The following is an 18,870-nucleotide window of genomic DNA, read 5'->3' as shown; positions in this document are numbered from 1 at the left end:
CTTGCTACTGTCTCTTAGATAAATTTAACCTAGAGACTGCCACTGTATATTGGTAATTAATTTGACCTATTTAAAGACCTTGCTACTGTCTCTTAGATAAATTTAACCTAGAGACTCTGCCACTGTGTCCTGGATGTTAATTTGACCTAAAGACCTCCCTACTGTATCTTTGAAAAATTTGACATTAATTTGACCTAAAGACCATGCTACTGTATCTTTGACAAATTTAACCTAGGGACTGCCACTGTATATTGGTAATTAATTTGACCTATTTAAAGACCTTGCTACTGTCTCTTAGATAAATTTAACCTAGAGACTCTGCCACTGTGTCCTGGATGTTAATTTGACCTAAAGACCTCCCTACTGTATCTTTGAAAAATTTGACATTAATTTGACCTAAAGACCATGCCACTGTATCTTGGACATTAATTTGACCTAAAGACCTTGACACTGTATACTGTATCTTTGGCAAATTTGACCCAGAAACTCTGCTACTGTATCTGTTTCTTTGACAAATTTAACCTATAGACTCTGGCACTGTATCTTGGTCAATTATTTGACCTGAAGACCTTGCTACTGTATCTTTGACAGCTTTAACCAAGAGACTCTGCCACTGTATCTTGGACATTAATTTGACCTAAAGACCATGCCACTGTATACTGTATCTTGGCAAATTTAACCTAGAGACTCTGCCACTGTGTCTTGGACATTAATTTGACCTAGAGACCTTTCAACTGTATCTTTGACAAATTTAACCTAGAGACCTTGCCACTGTATCTTGAACATTAATTTGACCTAAAGAAGTTGCTATTGTATCTTTGACAAATTTGACCCAGAAACTCTGCTACTGTATCTTGGACATTAATTTGACCTCACTATCTTTGACAAATTTGACTTTAGTTTGACCTTGATACTATATCTTTGACAAATTTAACCTAGAGACCTTGCCACTGTATTTTGGACATTGATTCGACCTAAAGACCTTCCTACTGTATCTTTGGCAAATTTGACCTAAAGACCTTGACACTGTATTTTTGATAAATTTAACCTAGAGACCATGCCACTGTATCTTGGACATTAATTTGACCTAAAGATATTGCTACTGTATCTTTGACAAATTTAACCTAGAGATTCTGCCACTGTATCTTGGATATTCTTTAGATTAAGTCTCTCACACTGTAGCATCACATTAATTTAACCTAAATACCCTGCCACTGACTAACACCTCATCCCACCATTGCGTTTTCAGTATTAAGATAACTTCATGTCTTATGTTGTCACTGTGTCTTATTTAACCTAAGATCATGCCACAGTATCATAGTCATTATTTAACCTCAATACCTTGACACTGCTTCTTTAACTCAAGGCAGTCTGAAAGACAGCTAAATCCCCCGCTACCGTTATGGATAGTGAAAGGCTAAACCTTTGACCTTGAGCTGTGACCTTGACCTTGAACTGACTTGACTGTCTCATGAATTCTGCACATCATCTTGATGAGGTGATCATTTGACCCAAGTTTCAAGAAAACTCTTCAAGGGGTTTAGGAGATATAGAGCACAAACCGTAGACCTTGAGTTGTGACCTTGACCTTGAGTCGACATGGCTGACTCATGAGTTCTTGTTGGGTAATCATTGGACCCAAATTTAATGAAAATCCTTCAAGTGGTTTAGGAGATACAGAGTGGACACAAAATGGAAGGCTCAAACCTTTGTGACCTTGACCTTGAGCCGGCATGGCTGACTCATGAGTTCTGCACATCATCTAGATGAGGTGATCATTTGACCCAGGTTTCATATGAATCCTTCAAGGGGATTAGGAGATACAGAGCAGACACAAAATGGAAGGCTCAAACCTTTGACCTTGCATTGTGACCTTGACCTTAAGCAGACATGGCTGATTCATGAGTTCTGCATATTGTCTTGATGAGGTGATCATTTGACCCAAGTTTCATGAAAATCCTTCAAGGGGTTTAAGAGATATGGAGCAAACACGAAAGTATTACGGACGGACATACGGAAGGATTGTCGTCTTAGTTAACCTAATGGTCATGCAGCAGTATCTTGGCCATTGATATAAATACTGGATACATTCATAATGTTTCTCACACATTAATGTAATGCTGCATCTTGGCAATTAACCTAAACCTTACCACTGTGTAACATTAAATCAACCTAGTTGTCTTATGTAACCTCAACACCATGAGGCAGTACCTTGGATATTAATTAAACTAAACTTGCCCTGCCAGTATATCTCAGACATTAATTTGACCTAAAAATCTTATCGCTGTGTCTTCAATTTTACCTGAAGTCCTTGCTACTATGTCATATACATCAATTTAATCTAGACACCTTGCAACTGGGTCTTTAATTTAACCTAAAGGCATTGCTATTGGTTCAGACACATTACTTTTACCAAGGGACATTTATACCACTTAATCTTAGACATTGATCTAACTTTATACCTTTGCCACTTAATCTTGGACATTAATTTAACTTTATACCTTTGCCACTGTGTCTTGGACATCAATTTAACCAATATGGTCACTGTATCTCAGACATCAATTTAACCAACCTTGACATCAATTTAACCTAAAAGCTTTGCCATTGTGTTTTACACATCAGCTTAAGCTAAAGACTCTGCCACTGCATCCTAAACATAAATTTAACCTGAAGACTTGCAACTATGTCTGACCTAAAGCCATAACCTCTGTATCTTGGTCATTAATCTAACAGGAATGTTGCCACTGTGTCTTTAGCAATAACTTAACCTCAAAACATTGACACTTTATGTCAGACATTGATTCAACCCAAAGACCCTGCAACTAATCAATTAACTTAAAGACATCTGCTGTGTCTTATCAATTTGACCTAAATATTTCACCATTAATATGTTTTACACATCAGTTGAAGATGAAGACCCTGCCCTAGTACCTTCAACATAAATTTTACCTAAAAACTTGCTCCTCTGCCTAATCTGAAGATATAATCTATTTATCTTTTGCCATTAATTTAACCTAGACCTTGCCACTGTGTCTTTAACATGAATTTAATCTAAAAACTTTGGCACTGCATCTCTGACAGACATTTATTTAACCTAAATACCTTGCCACTGTATCTTTAATTAAATCTAAAGACCATGCCACTTACTTACACATCAGTTTAGCACTGTATTTTCTGCATTAGGTTAACCTAATTATGTTGTCCCTGCATCTTATTTGATTTACCGGTAAGACAATGACGCAGTATCATGGACATTAATTTAACCAAATGACCTTTGCAGTCTCTTTAAGATCAAGTAAACCTAAAAACTTTGCCACTGTTGTCTTATATAATCTAAAGTCCATGTGCAGTAACTTTGACATCATATTTATCTAAAGACCTTGATAAATTTATGTTGGACATTAATTTAACCTGAAGACCATACCCATGTGTCTTTTAAGTTTTACCTAAAGGAAATGCTACTTTGTCATAAACATCAATTTAACCTAGACACCTTGCCAATGTACCATGAACATTATTTTAACCTAACGACCTTGCAAATGCGTCTTTAACTTAACCTAAAGATAAGAATATTACCACTATCTTGGATATAAATTTAACCTAAAAACCTTCTGATTCTATCTCGGCCATTCATTTTCCTTATGACTTTGTGTCACTGTGTCTCAATTAGTTTAATTTAACGCCCTTCCACTGTATCAATTTAACCTAAAGTCTTCTGGCCACTGTATCTTGGGACATTAAATTTGACCTGCTGGTATAAACCTTACCATTGTATCTGGTACATTAACTTAACCTAAAGACACTGCCACTGTATGTTGGATGTAAATAACGTTAGAATCTTGCCACAATGTGTAACATTATTTTAACCTTCAGACTCTGCTATACAGATTTAACCTAGTGTCACCTTGCCACTTTTTATGTGACATTACCTGAACCATTGTCTTAGAGACCTTGCCACTGGGTCTTAAACTTCTGTTTAACCTAAAGACGCTGAAACTGTATCTGGGTCATTGCTTTAAACCTTACTTTCACATAAATAACCTGCAACTGTCTTGATTTAACCCATTTTTATATTGCCGCTGTATCTAGGACATTAATTTCTCCAGAACATTGCCACTATATCTTTAACATTATAATTTTTATCTAACTTAAAGACCTTGCCACTGTGTCTTTAACATCAATTTAACCCAAGGACTTTGCCTATGTGTTTTACAAATCAGCTTAAGCAAAAGACATTGCTGCCATTTCTTGGACATAAATGTAACTTGAAGACTTGTCACTGTGTTTTTAACATTAATTTAACCTTATGAACCTGCTGTTGTATCTTAGGCATAAATATTAAGACATTTAACCTAACTAGATGCCCACGCCCGCCAGCTGTCAAAAGGACTAGGAGTTGCACATGACACCCTGTCTCATTGAGGCAAACATTTATGCCAAATAAAAAATGATTGCAAAAAGTTACAACATAAGTTGTTTATAGTAATAACAAAGGGAAGTAAATCTTTAAAAAAAATCCACACAAAAATCCTTAGCAGTAGAGATAGGTCAAAATACACCTCAAAATTGGATGTAACATGCATACTGTACTACAGAAAAGTGGTCTTGACTTTTCCCTATGACCAGTAATAAAAAAGTTACAATATAAGCTATTTACAGTAACAACAAAGGGAAGTAATTAGGTTCTTGCACATGACACTCCGTCTCATGATGGTGAACAATTGTGCCAAGTTACATCAAAATCCCTCTATGCATGAAAAAGAAATGCTCCGGACAAAGTCATTCTTGTATCGGATCTTTGACCTCTTAAGTGTGACCTTGAACTTAGACCTAGGGTCCTGGTTCTTGTGCATGACACTCCCATAACATGGTTGTGAACATTTGTGCCAAGTTACATCAAAATCCCTCCATGCATGAGGAAAAATGCTCCAGACAGTCATTATTGAATTTAACCTTTGACCTCCAAGTGTGACCTTGACCTTTCAGATAGGAACCTGCGGTTTGCGCATGACACTCCGTCTCACTGAGGTTAACATTCATGCCAAATATAAACGAGATTGCTCCATGCATGTCAATTAAAGTTATGGTCTAGACAAACAAATCCAGACGGACGCACGCACATACACCGAACAGCCATTTGGACAAAGTTCTATGTCTTCGCTTCCGCAAGTGGGCTCAACAAAAACACTGTTGCCAATGTGCTTAACCAAAAAACATTGCCACTCATCTTGGCCATTAATTTAACCTAAACTTTGTCGCTGTGTCTTTAACATTAATTTCATCTTAAGACACTGCCACTGTATTGATTTAACCTTAAGTTACTTTGCCACAGTATCTTAAAGACTGATTCAACCCCTGTATCTATGATATTCAGATAACCTGAAGACTGTCACTATGTCTGCAACTTATCTTAAAGACCTTGCCAATGTGTCTTTAATACAATTTGGATGTAAATGTAGCCTTTGAAGCTTTTAACAATGTGTAACATTACTTTAACCTTCAGACTCTATTGTACTGATTTAACCTAATGTTACCTTGCTACAGTATATGCAACATTAATTGAACTAAGAGACCTTGCCACTGAGTCTTAAACTTCAGTTTAGCCTAAAGATCCTGTCATTGTTTTAACCACAACATTACTAGAACCTTAATACCTTTCAATTGTCTTGATTTTCCCCTTGCAATTGTATCTAGGGCATTAATTTTGCCTTTAAGATATTGCCACTATGTCTTAAACATCAATTTAACCATGTGTTTTACAAAGCAACTTAAGCAAAAGACCTTGCTGCTGTATCTTGGACATTAATTTATCCTGAAGACATGCCACTGTGTCTTTAACACTAATTTAACCTAAACAACTTGCCACTTATCTTAGGCATGCATTTAAAGACAAATATTTAACCTAAAGCCACTGTTGTATCTTGGCTGTTAATTTAACCTAGACCTTGCCGCTGTGTCTTTAACATTAATTTAACTTAATCTAAAGACCCTGCCACTGTATTGATTTAACCTAACCTTTCATTGCTACATTATATCTAAGATTAATTTAACCTGAAGAAATTGTTCCCTTATTGACATTAAGTTAACCTGGAGACTGTCAATACATCTCTCTGTTAAAGACCTTGTTACGATGTCTTTAATTTAACCAAAACACCCTGCTACTGCATCTGGAACAATAATTTAACTTAAAGTCACCCTGCCACTGCATCTTAAACACTAATTCAACTTAAGACCCTGACACTGAACTTTGAACATTGATATAACCCAAAGGCCATAACAGTTATCTTTGAAACTTATTTAATCTAAAGACCTTGTCACTGTGTCTTACCCATTAGTTTAAAGACATTTCTATTATCTTAATGGAACTGCCATGCACAGAGGTTTGGATACAGAAATTTTACAGAACAGTCAGACAGAAAAATAATTGTACTTAATCTAGTAACCTAATGGTCTACCCTACTAATATATTCCTCTAACCAAAATGCACTTCCTTTAAAAAAAATTGGATTTTTATTCTTTGAAACATTTTATATTATAATTACAAGATACAGTATCCTATATTACTCATTGCGGAGACAAAAAGTAGAGGAAAAACAACTAAGTCATAGTGTAAAGAATATCCCTTGGTTGCTGGACTAGATTTTGAATAATTTCCTCAAATAATATTTCCAAGATCTTCCCCAAAAATCACTTTATCATTTAATGTTTGATAAATTAGTAGGTATTTATAATTTGTGAATATAAAAACCTTCATAATTATCTTAAAGAAATTCATCTTAGCAGCATTCATTCTGATAACAGGTTGTTAAAAAAGGTAAGGACTGAAAGTCTAGGGTCAAGAAAAAAGAACAATTTAATGGCTGAATTATCACGCAGTGTGATAGAGCCATGTAACAGAAATATACAGCAAATAAGAAGGGGGTGCTGGCTTACTTGAGTATGCAGCACATAAAGAAGAAAGAGAGTGCTGACTTAATGGAATATGCAGCAAATAAGAACTAAGGGGGAGGGGATGGGGGACTGGCTTTATGGACATGCAGCAAACAGGAACCAAGGGAGTGCTAGCATAAAGGAATATGCAGCAAACAAAAAACAAGGAAATGCTAGCTTAATGAAATATGCAGCAAACAAGAAGCAAGGGGTGCTGGCTTAATGGAATATGCAGCAAACAAGAAGCAAGTAGTGCTGGCTTAATGGAACATGCAGATAACAAGAAGCAAGGGGGTGCTGGCTAACTAGAATATGCAGCAAACAAGAAGCAAGGGGTGCTGGCTTAATGGAATATGCAGCAAACAAGAAGCAAGGGGTGCTGGCTTAATGGAATATGCAGCAAACAAGAAGCAAGGGGTGCTGGCTTAATGGAATATGCAGCAAACAAGAAGCAAGGGATGCTGGCTTACTAGAATATGCAGCACATAAGAAGGAAGTGAGTGCTAGCTTAATGAAAAGCTAGCTAGTTGTATACAACATCTAACTTGGTAGCAGCTTGTACTAGCTTGTTGGATGAAGTATACCTCAGTAGCACACAGGAGAGCAAGATGGATGTACTACTGACCCTCATGGCAGCATGGGCTAGTAGCATGGGAGGCCTATGTGGATGTAAGATACACCAGTGTAACACCATGGGATAGCTAGCATAATTTAATACCCATCTAATATGGCAGCAACTTGAGAAAGGTAGCCAGGACCTGCATGGAAAATAATGAGAATAGATAGAAAAGCAGAAGAACAGAATTAAGAGTAAACTGTATAAGAATACAGTCATAAAGTATTGATTGAACCCTTTCCTTCAGTCCCTAGAAAAATCTGCGATGAATCAATTGCAATTTTAGAAAGTTAAGGAATACAGAAAACCATGTACTTTATTTAAACTTAAATTCAGTAGATAAAATCTTACTAAAGTTTTGAAAATTATTTACAGTCTAATGTTACTGTAAATACCTCTATAGTAAAAAGATTTTACAAAATTTCTAATATCAATGCAATAAGGCGTAAAAAAAAATTGTTTGTTTCCGGTATCCCGACCTACCCTAAATTTTCAGCCTGACCCTAAATGTTTTTATGGCCTTGGAGAATTTTTTTTTTCAACTTTTTAACAAAAAGTTGCAAAACTGCACTTTTTATGCTTTAAACATGGCCAATGATGTTAGAAATCAACTTACTGATGCTCTAAAGGCATAACCCCCTTATTTGTATTCATTTTTTTACACAAAAATAATTTCCGAAAAGTCTCCTTTAATAAAAAGAATTTCAAAAAAAAAATTTCCGACCTACCTACCCACCCTAATTTTTTTGAGCATGTTACCGGAAACAAGGAATTTTTTTTTTTAGGCCTAAACAGTAACCTAAAATAATATCATTATGCCAGTCCAGCAACAAATGGATAGTCATTCCATCATTATAATCATTGTTTTTGAAATGGACATTCATCTCAATAAAGCTTTATTCAAACAGCGAGATGAAATGAAATGAGATGTCTGACCACAGATAAAAGCATGGTTTCTTCTTTTGACAAGTGGCAGTTCTGTTTGAACATGATCCTAGTCTTTATACCAAGTTTGATGACTGTTAAGTTTTCTATTTTTAGTAACAGCAACCTTAGATCTGGACTCTAGCAGCATAAAACTGCATCCCAACCTTTAATGGCTTTCCTTCCATTCAAATTCATTACAAAAGTTATTACCTAACAGAGTTTTCAATTTGAAATAATTTCTGTATTTTAAGTGACAATGACCTTGACTTTTGCATAAGCAGTCCCATATACAATTTAAAAGTAAGTCTCCACATAAGTAAGCAACCAACTTTGATGATGACACAGATCAATCTAAACTTAAGTTGAATCAGCCAGAAACTGTTTTCCTTTTTTGGCTATGGTGATCTTGACAATGACAATAGTCTTTCCCAAGAAAAAATTAGCAATCATTGCAATTCCTTTGTATTAACCACATGGCTAGCCAGCATAACGATTGGCTTGTTATTCCCAAGAAAAAAAAAACAGTCATATATCACACTTCCTTAATATTAACCAGTAGACTAGCCAGCATAATGATTGGCTAGTTATACCCAAGAGAAACAAGAGCACCGCCTTGCGGGTGCTGACGCTCATCTGATTTTTTTTGTATAATAGAAATATTGTCCTAACCATGATTTTCTAAGTCTAAAAAGGGCCATCATTCTTGCAAAAAGCAGGATAGAGTTATGTTTCTTGAGGTACAGCGTCCGCTTATGATAGTGAAAAACTGTTGCAAGTTTTAAAGCAATAGCTTTGATAGTTTATGAGAAAAGCTGACTTAAATATAATACTCAACCAAGACAACTGATTTTCTAAGTCCAAAAGGGGCAATAATTATTGCAAAAAGCAGGATGGAGTTATGTTTCTTGATGTACAGGGTCAGCTTATGATGGTGAACAAGTGTTGCAAGTTTCAAAGCAATTACTTTGACAGTTTAAGAGAAAAAGTTGACAAACATAAAACTTAACCAAGAAATCCAATATTTTCTAAGTCCAAAAGGGGCCATAAATCTTTCAAAAAGCAGGACAGAGTTATGTTTCTTGCTGTACAAGGTCAGCTTATGATGGTGAACATGTGTTGCAAGTTTTGAAGCAATAGCTTTGACAGTTTAAGAAAAAAGTTGACCAACATAAAACTTAACCAAGAAATCCAATATTTTCTAAGTCCAAAAGGGGCCATAAATCTTTCAAAAAGCAGGACAGAGTTATGTTTCTTGCTGTACAAGGTCAGCTTATGATGGTGAACAAGTGTTGCAAGTTTTAAAGCAATAGCATTGATAGTTTAGGAAAAAAGCAGGCCTAAACATAAAACTTAACCAAGAAAACTGATTTTCTAAGTCCAAAAGGGGCAATAATTCTTGCAAAAAGCAGGATGGAGTTATGTTTCTTGATGTACAGGGTCAGCTTATGATGGTGAACAAGTGTTGCAAGTTTCAAAGCAATAGCTTTGATAGTTTAGGAAGTTGACCTAAACATAAAACTTAACCAAGAAATCTGATATTTTCTAAGTACAAAAGGGGCCATAAATCTTGCAAAAAGCAGGATGGCGTAATGTTTCTGGCTGTACAGGGTCAGCTGTGATGGTGAACAAGTGTTGCAAGTTTCAAAGCAATAGCTTTGATAGTTTAGGAGAAAAACTGACCTAAACATAAAACTTAACCAGGCAACGCCGACGCCGATCAAGTGATGACAATGACTCATCATTTTTTTCCAAAAAATCAGATGAGCTAAAAAACAGCATCACACTTCCTTAATATTAACCAGCAGACTAGCCAGCATAATGATTGGCTAGTTATTCCCAAGAAAAAAAAAGAGGGAAAAAAGAGGTAAAAACAAACAAACACAAAACAACTATTGTCATCACACTTCCTTAATATTAACCAATAGCCAGAATAATAACTAGCTAACAATCTTTAATTAAATCTCTAATTTGAAAGAAAAAACATAAAAAGCAAAGGCAGTTACCACACTTCTGGAATATGTAACCAATAGTCAGCAAAATAGTTTATAATACACCCCGCCCCACAAAATAACCAAATGCAGTTACCACATTTCTTAATGATAACCAACAGCCGAAGCTACGAGTTTAAAGCAAAGGAGCAAAGGCTTTTTCCTTCACTCCCTCCGCTAGAAAAGGAAAAGATAATCAGCAGCAGTAACAAGTAGCCAACTTGACTGGCTTACAATACACGAGTCCTTAGCAATAGCTTTTATACCTAAAATAAAGATAAGTAAAAGAAGCATAAGTTACTTTTTAAGTGTCCACATTTTGCCCCTTTAAACATAGCTATTTTGACTTATGACATAGTCTGGGCTATTATGGTGGCATAAATAAAGTGATATGATAATGAAAATCATTGAAAAATCCTTCAATATCAATGTGAAACTTGTGCCTTTAAAATGTACAGTGGCAAAAGCCTTAATTCTGATAAGTGATACAGAAATCAGTGGCTTACAATTTCTTAAAGTGTATGTGGTCATTTTATTCCTAAACAGTTACCTATTTCTGGATATCTATCTTAAAATCAGTGGCTATCATTTTCTGCGATCATGTGGTAAATGTTGCATCATTAAAAAATGAAATTTTGCCCCATCACCACCACCCCCCACCCAAGAAAAACGTACCCCAGTCATAAACAAGAGCTGTCCATAAAACAGCGCGCTCGACCTTTCTCAGTGCTTGACTCTGAATTAGAGCTTTGCCAGTGAAAAAAATTCCAAGAGACATAACTCTGTCAAAATTCAAAACAGAGTTATGGGGATTGTTTCCGCGGGTGTAGACTTTGATGGTAAATATGTATTTTAAGTTTCAAGTCAAAAGCTTTGATAGTAACAGAGATATTTGATTTTATCAAAACCTTTAACCAAAAATTCTAAGTTAAAAAGGGGCATAATTCTGTCAAAATTGAAATCAGAGTTATGGGGATTGTTTCTCCTGGTGTAGACTTTGATAGTAAATAACTATTTTAAGTTTCAAGTCAATAGCTTTAATAGTAACAGAGATATTTGACTATTAAAAATTTAAAAAAAAATTCTAAGTTAAAAAGAGGGCATAATTGACCAGTATCACTTTCCCTAGACTTTGATGGTAAATAAGTATTTTAAGTTTCAAGTCAATAGCTTTGATAGTAACAGAGATATTTGACTTTATCAAAAACTTTAACCAAAATATCTTAAGTTAAAAAGGGGCATAATTCTGTCAAAATTCAAATCAGAGTTACGAGGATTGTTTCTCCTGGTGTAGACTTTGATAGTAAATAACTATTTTATATTTCAAGTCTATAGCTTTGATAGTAACAGATATTTGACTTTATCAAAAACTTTAACCAACGGCGACGTAGACGCGGGGGCGAGTACAATAGCTCTACTTTTTCTTCGAAAAGTCGAGCTAAAAAGGAAAGTTACCTGGTTCAAAATTAATAAAAATGTGGCGTATTAAGTGTTGGTTAAATAATCAGCAACAAACAATCCTTAAATATACAGCTGTAATGAGATTTTCATAAAACTCAGTAGCCAAAGTCTACAATATCGATAATTGTTCAATTTCATCCCCCAGTTTTTTCACAGATATGCAAATACATGCTTGTAACCTTGACCTTGAAAGTACTAACTGGACTATTGCCCGTCATCTTGACCTTAGAAGTACTGACTTGACTGTTGCACACACAACTTCTCAATAATGCTTTAACATTCATGTAAAGTTTCGTTGTAATCTCTCCAATTGTTTAAAGTTATGTCTTAGACACGAAATACTATATTTCGAAGTAATTGCCTTTGCCTTGAGGTATAGACCAGACTCTTGCCCTCAGCATAACTGTTCATAAACATTTGTTAGAAGTTTCATTGGAATCACTTGAATTGATGAAAACTTGTGTTAGCAAGACACAAAATACTATAAATGAATGTGTCTTCAAGTTTTTTTTTTTGTCTCTGACCTTGAACTTGGCGGTACTTTACCTTTTCAAGCATGACACATCATGCTTAAATGTTTGGTAAAGTTTTATTGGAATCCTTTCACATAATTTCATGACAGAAAAACTAAACATGCCCTTAAAATGCAAATCAAGAAACCTTTTCCTTTATCCAGTATCACTTTCCCAATGCTGACCTAAGTAAATATACATGCCCTTAAAATGCAAATCATGAATTTGCTGACCTTAGTAAATGTGCATGCCCTTAAAATGCAAATCATGAATTTGAAGAAACCTGTTCCTATAACCAGTATCACTTTCTCTAATGCTGACCCAAGAAAATGCAAATCAAGAAACCTTTTCCTTAGTAACCAGTATCACTTTCCCTTGTAAGTCTTTGGCAAATTGTAATCTTGTAAATTTGTTTCCTTTAGTTTGGAAAGTTATGTTTTTATGAAAGCATATGTGATACCATTTGGTATTACCAATTTGGTAACATTTTTTTTTAGCCATCAGTGTCGCAGCCATCTTGAATTTCAAAAGGAACCTGTTATCACTTTCCTAATGCTGACTAAGAAAATGCCAATCAAGAAACCTTTTCCTACAACCAGTATCACTTTCCCTTAAAGAATGACCTAAGTAAATGTCCTTAAAATGCAAATCATGAAACCTGTTCCTATAACCAGTATCACTTTCCCTTTTGCTATTCTAAATATGGTAAAAGTACATGTCTTTAAAATGCAAATTAAGGAACCTTTTCCTATAACCAATATCACTTGCCCCAATGCGGCCCTAGACAAATGTACATGTCCTTAAATTGCAAATCAAGAAACCTTTTCCTATAACCAGTATCACTTTCCTAATGCTGACCTAAGTAAATGTACATTCCCTTAAAATGCAAATCAAGAAACCTTTTTCTATAACCAGTATCACTTTCCCTAATGCTGACCTAAGTAAATGTACATGTCCTTAAAATGCAAATCATGATTTTGAAGAAACCTGTTCCTGTAACCAGTATCACTTTCCCTATTGCTGACCTAAGTAAAGGTAAATCAAGAAACCTTTTCCTATAACCAGTATCACTTTCCTCAATGATGCCCTTAATAAATGTATATGTCCTTAAAATGCAAATCAAGAATTTGAAGAAACCTGTTCCTATTACCAGTATCACTTTCCCTAAGAATGACCTAAATAAATGTACAAGCCCTTAAAATGCAAGTCAAAACATCTTTTCTTGCATCCAGTATCACTTTCCTTATTTTGTTTCATCAGATGTAACCTTGCCTTGAATTAATGGAAATATCAATTATCTGTAAAATGCAGTGAAGAAAGCAATTATATCAGATAAGTCTAAGGCTGAAAATATTCTTATTCAGTCCCCTACTGAATGCTCATTTTGTTGAACATTTGTGTAAAGTTTCATTGGAATTCAATTGTTTTAAATTCATTATTGTATAGAGTGTATATAAGTGTTCTTGCCTGTCACCTTGACCTTGAACTCACTGACCTAATTATTGACTGTCACTTTGACCTTGACTATTGCACACAAATTTCATTGGAATGCCAAGTCATAAAATACTATAAATGCATGAGTGTGTATATATGTGCCGTTTCTTGTAACTTTGACCTTGAAAGTGCTAACTGGACTATTGCCTGTCATCTTGACCTTGGAAGTATTGACCTGACTGTTGCACACACAACTTCTCATAATATGTGCAACATTCATATAAAGTTTCACTGGAATCTCTCCAATTGTTTAAAGTTATTTCTTAGACATTAAATACTCTATTTTGAAGTAATTGCCCTTGCCTTAAGGTACAGACCAGACTCTTGCCCTCAGCATAACCGTTCATTAACACTAATATAAGAAGTTTCATTGGAATCCCTAGAATTTATGAAAACTTGTTAGCAAGACACAAAATACTACGTAAATGACAACTTATCATCATGCTTTAAGTTTCTGTAAAGTTCCATTGGAATCCTTTGTATGCAAAGCGGTTTAAACGGAAAAACTAAATAGAAACAGTTTGATTATGTGAAGGCATAAAAATTAACAAAATTTTGATGGCACATTATACCAAACTCGACTCAGAACTTTAAGAAGAAGGCAAGCAAAGCGAGGAGTGCATGCTGGGAAATGGAACAGTGCAAGGGAACAGTGCAAGGGGAAGATGCAAAATACTTAAAGCTCCAAGTCAAAGTTTGAGTAGAATTGGCTCAATATATTCTAAACTTTTCTCACCTTAGCAGAACCTTACAATTTAACATTATTTCCAAGAGTTGAAATAATCTGAAAAAAAAATGATAAGCAAAACAGAAAAAAAAAGACATTACAAAGTTCAAATTTTTCTGTATCACCCATTAGAAATATCTCATTAACACTGTAATTACAGAAAAATGAATGACAAAACTATGACTTTATATAGGGGACTGGCAAGAGCCTAATGATCTGTTCCAAATTAAGACAATGACTTTTTAGAAGATACTGTTTCAGTGTCTTATAATCTGTTACCAATTAAGACTATGATATTTTAAAGGATACTGGTTCAGAGTGTTATAATCTGTAACCAATTAAGACAATGATTTTTAAAGGATATTGGTTGAGAGTCTTACAATCTGTTACCAATTAAGACAATGATTTTTTAAAGGATATTGGTTCAGAGTCTTATAATCTGTTACAAATTAAAACAATGATATTTAAAGGATACTGGTTCAGAGTCTTATAATCTGTTACCAATTACGACAATGATATTTTAAATGATACTGGTTCAGAATTTTATAATCTGTTACCAATTAAGACAATGACTTTTTAAAGGATACTGGTTCAGGGTCTTATAATCTGTTACCAATTAAGACAGTGATATTTTAAAGGATACTGGTTCAGTCTTAAAATCTGTTCCCAATTCAGACTGACTTTTTAGAGGATACTGGTTCAGTGTCTTACAATCTGTTCCCAATTAAGACAATGACAGTTTAGAGGATACTGGTTCAGTGTCTTATAATCGGTTACCAATTAAGACAATGACTTTTTAAAGGATACTGTTTCAGAGTCTTATAATCTGTTACCAATTAAGACAATGATATTTGAAAGGATACTGGTTCAGAGTGTTATAATCTGTTACCAATTAAGACAATGATTTTTAAAGAATACTGGTTCAGAGTCTTACAATCTGTTACCAATTAAGACAATGATTTTAAAGAAAGGACTTATAATCTGTTACCAATTAAGACAATGATTTTTTAAAGGATACTGGTTCAGAGTCTTATAATCTGTTTACAAATTCAGACAATTCTTTTTAAAGGACTTATAACCTGTTACCAATTAAGACAATGATTTTTTAAAGGATACTGGTTCAGAGTCTTACAGTCTGTTCCCAATTAAGACAATGACTTTTTAGAGGATACTGGTTCAGTGTCTTATAATCTGTTACCAATTAAGACAATGACTTTTTAAAGGATACTGGTTCAGAGTCCTATTTATAACCTGTTACCAATTAAGACAAAGATTTTTAAAGGATACTGGTTCAGACTCTTACAATCTGTTACCAATTAAGACAATGATACTTTAAAGGATATTGGTTCAGTGTCTTATAATCTGTTACCAATTAAAACAATGACTTTTTAAAGGATATTGGTTCAGAGTCTTATAATCTGTTACCAATTAAGACTATGATTGTTTAAAGGATACTGGTTTAGAGTATTATAATATGTTACCAATTAAGACAATGATTTTTAAAGGATACTGGTTCAGACTCTTACAATCTGTTACCAATTAAGACCATGATTTTTAAAGGATATTGGTTGAGAGTCTTACAATCTGTTACCAATTAAGACAATGATTTTTTAAAGGATATTGGTTCAGAGTCTTGTAATCTGTTACCAATTAAGACAATGATTTTTTAAAGGATACTGGTTCAGAGTCTTATAATCTGTTACAAATTAAGACAATGACATTTTATACGATACTGGTTCAAAGTCTTATAATCTGTTGCTATTAAGACAATGGCCTTTTAGAGGATACTGGTTCAGAGTCTTACAATATGTTCCCATTAAAACAATGACTTTTTAAAGGATACTGGTTCAGAGTCTTACACTCTGCTTCCATTAAGACAATGGCTTTTTTAAAGGATACTGGTTCAGAGTCTTACAATCTATTTTAGAGTACACTGTTTAACAATCTTACAATTTGTTCCCAATTAAGACAATGGCTTTTCAGGAGATACTCAGAGGATACTGCTACAGAGATATGCAATTTGTTCCCAATTATGACTGTGGCTTCAGAGATATGCAATCTGTTCCCAATTATGACAGTGGCTTTTTAGAGATAACTGCTTCAGAGATATGCAATCTGTTTCCAATGATAAAAGTTTCTTTTTGGGAGATACTGCTTCAGAGATATGCAATCTGTTCCCAATTATGACAGTGGCTTTTTAGAGGATACTGCTTCAGAGATATGCAATCTGTTCCCAATTATGACAGTGGCTTTTTAGGGAATACTGCTTCAGAGATATGCAATCTGTTCCCAAATATGAAAGTGGCTTTTTGGGAGATACTGCTTCAGAGATATGCAATCTGTTCCCAATTATAACGGTGGCTTTTTAGAGGATACTGCTTCAGAGATACATGTGTATGCAATCTGTTCCCAATTATGACAGTGGCTTTTTAGGGAATACTGCTTCAGAGATATGCAATCTGTTTCCAATTATGACGGTTGCTTTTTAGAGGATACTGCTTCAGAGATATGCAATCTGTTCTCAATTATGACAGTGGCTTTTTAGATTCAGAACCTTACACTATGTTCCCATTTAATTCTATGGCTTTTTAGAGGATACTGCTTTTGAACCTTAACATTTGTTCCCAATGAAAACAATGTATTTTAGACCATTGGAAGTTCAGAGGCTAACAACGACAATGACTTTTAGGAGATACTGGTTCAGAACCTGTACCAAATAAACAGTGGCTTTTTAGGTGTTGCACATTTCACTCTCAACACCAGTCTCAATCAAACCGAATGGGTGGTTGCCATCTACGCTTCAACAGAACCTACTGGCGGCAAGTCAAGTCTCGGGGAAAAGCAGCATGATATTCAAATTCATCTAATGTAAATAAAAATGAAACCCTAAACATCGAATTCTAGCCCCAAAAAGCAAACATTTAAATGCAAAACTATCAATTTTGCTACCTTCCTAGTGTTCTGGCGCCATTTTTTTTTCTCAGCGAAAATCGTCTCTCTTCTTTGTTCCCTTCTTTATCCTCGAACAGCAACGACTAGACTGAATAGTTAGCGTGAAAAAATGTCACGTGATTAACACTTTACTTACCATCAGCGACCAATGTGAAAACACTAGACGTTACCTGCTACAGAAAGATTACGTTTTAACCGGAACATGGTAAAAAGGCGCTACATTTTATCTTTAGGTAATTCCAAGAAATGTTACAAATTCTACAGTACCGACGTCATAATTGTCAAGGGCGAGTCTTTTTCCGCCGGTCTACACCGTTGCACCAAATGAAACATAACGCATAAATAAAACCTTAGAACATTTTCTATCCAGTAAAACGGACACAGTCAGGAAAAATACGTTTGAACAAATTTTTGGTAAATTTATATTCCTATTTCAACAGTTGTCTTAATTATAAATTAAGTTACTAACCATTACCGTGTAAAAGGCTGAAACATAAATTCTAATATCGTGCGATTGTTCTTTCAGTAGTATAGTGTTGTATTTACTGCATAAGCAACGCATTATGTCAAATAGTCGTAACAGTTTTTGCAGTCAAAGTGGAGTTGCTTAGCTGAAGCTCTTATGAAGCTGTTTACTGTTAAAATGTGTATCAACCCCAATGAATATTGTGGCATTCCAAAGACCAGAACACTAGTTTACATACGATATGTATGCATGCCCGTGGATAATGTGCATTGTGCTGCGACATTGGAACATGTGCTGTTCCAACAGCCTTCATTAGTTTACCCAGGAAGGTCTAATACGCATCGGCCGTTCCAGGTTTACCATTTTGTAGTTTCAAATATCTATTTCTTAACAGTATTTAGCACTTGATTAAATAAATGAATGTAAAGAAAAGGGAAAACCCTGTAAGTACAAGAATGCATTAAGATTGTGTAGTTACCACCTGGATATATGTTCAAAGTACAGTCAAGACTGATTCGGCCTTCGCACTATTTAAACTGCCTAACGCATTTTATATCCAGATTATATAAATAGAGATATCCAGATGGTATAAATAGATATATGAGCCGCGCCATGAGAAAACCAACATAGTGGGTTTGCGACCAGCATGGATCCAGACAAGCCTGTGCATCCGCGCAGTCTGGTCAGGATCCATGCTGTTCGCTTTCAAAGCCTATTGCAATTAGAGAAACCCTTAGCGAACAGCATTGATCCTGACCAGACTGCGCGGATGCGCAGGCTGGTTTGGATCCATGCTG

General features: G+C 34.9%; 1 long non-coding RNA gene across 1 annotated transcript in view; it reads right to left on the bottom strand.

Annotated features, from left to right (window-relative positions):
- The window catches only part of LOC123545669 (uncharacterized), a 35,056-nt gene extending 17,294 nt beyond the window's left edge, over window positions 1–17,762 (bottom strand). Inside the window, exon 1 of the long non-coding RNA XR_006685413.2 lies at window positions 17,605–17,762. This is a non-coding gene — a long non-coding RNA (uncharacterized LOC123545669). The remainder of the gene's footprint in view (window positions 1–17,604) is intronic.
- Between the last annotated feature and the right edge of the window lie 1,108 nt (window positions 17,763–18,870).

Source organism: Mercenaria mercenaria, chromosome 1, assembly GCF_021730395.1.
Source record: "Mercenaria mercenaria strain notata chromosome 1, MADL_Memer_1, whole genome shotgun sequence".
Classification (NCBI taxonomy): Eukaryota; Metazoa; Mollusca; class Bivalvia; order Venerida; family Veneridae; genus Mercenaria; species Mercenaria mercenaria.
Note: the sequence above shows the minus strand (reverse complement) of the source record. Positions and strands in the feature narration are given on the sequence as shown.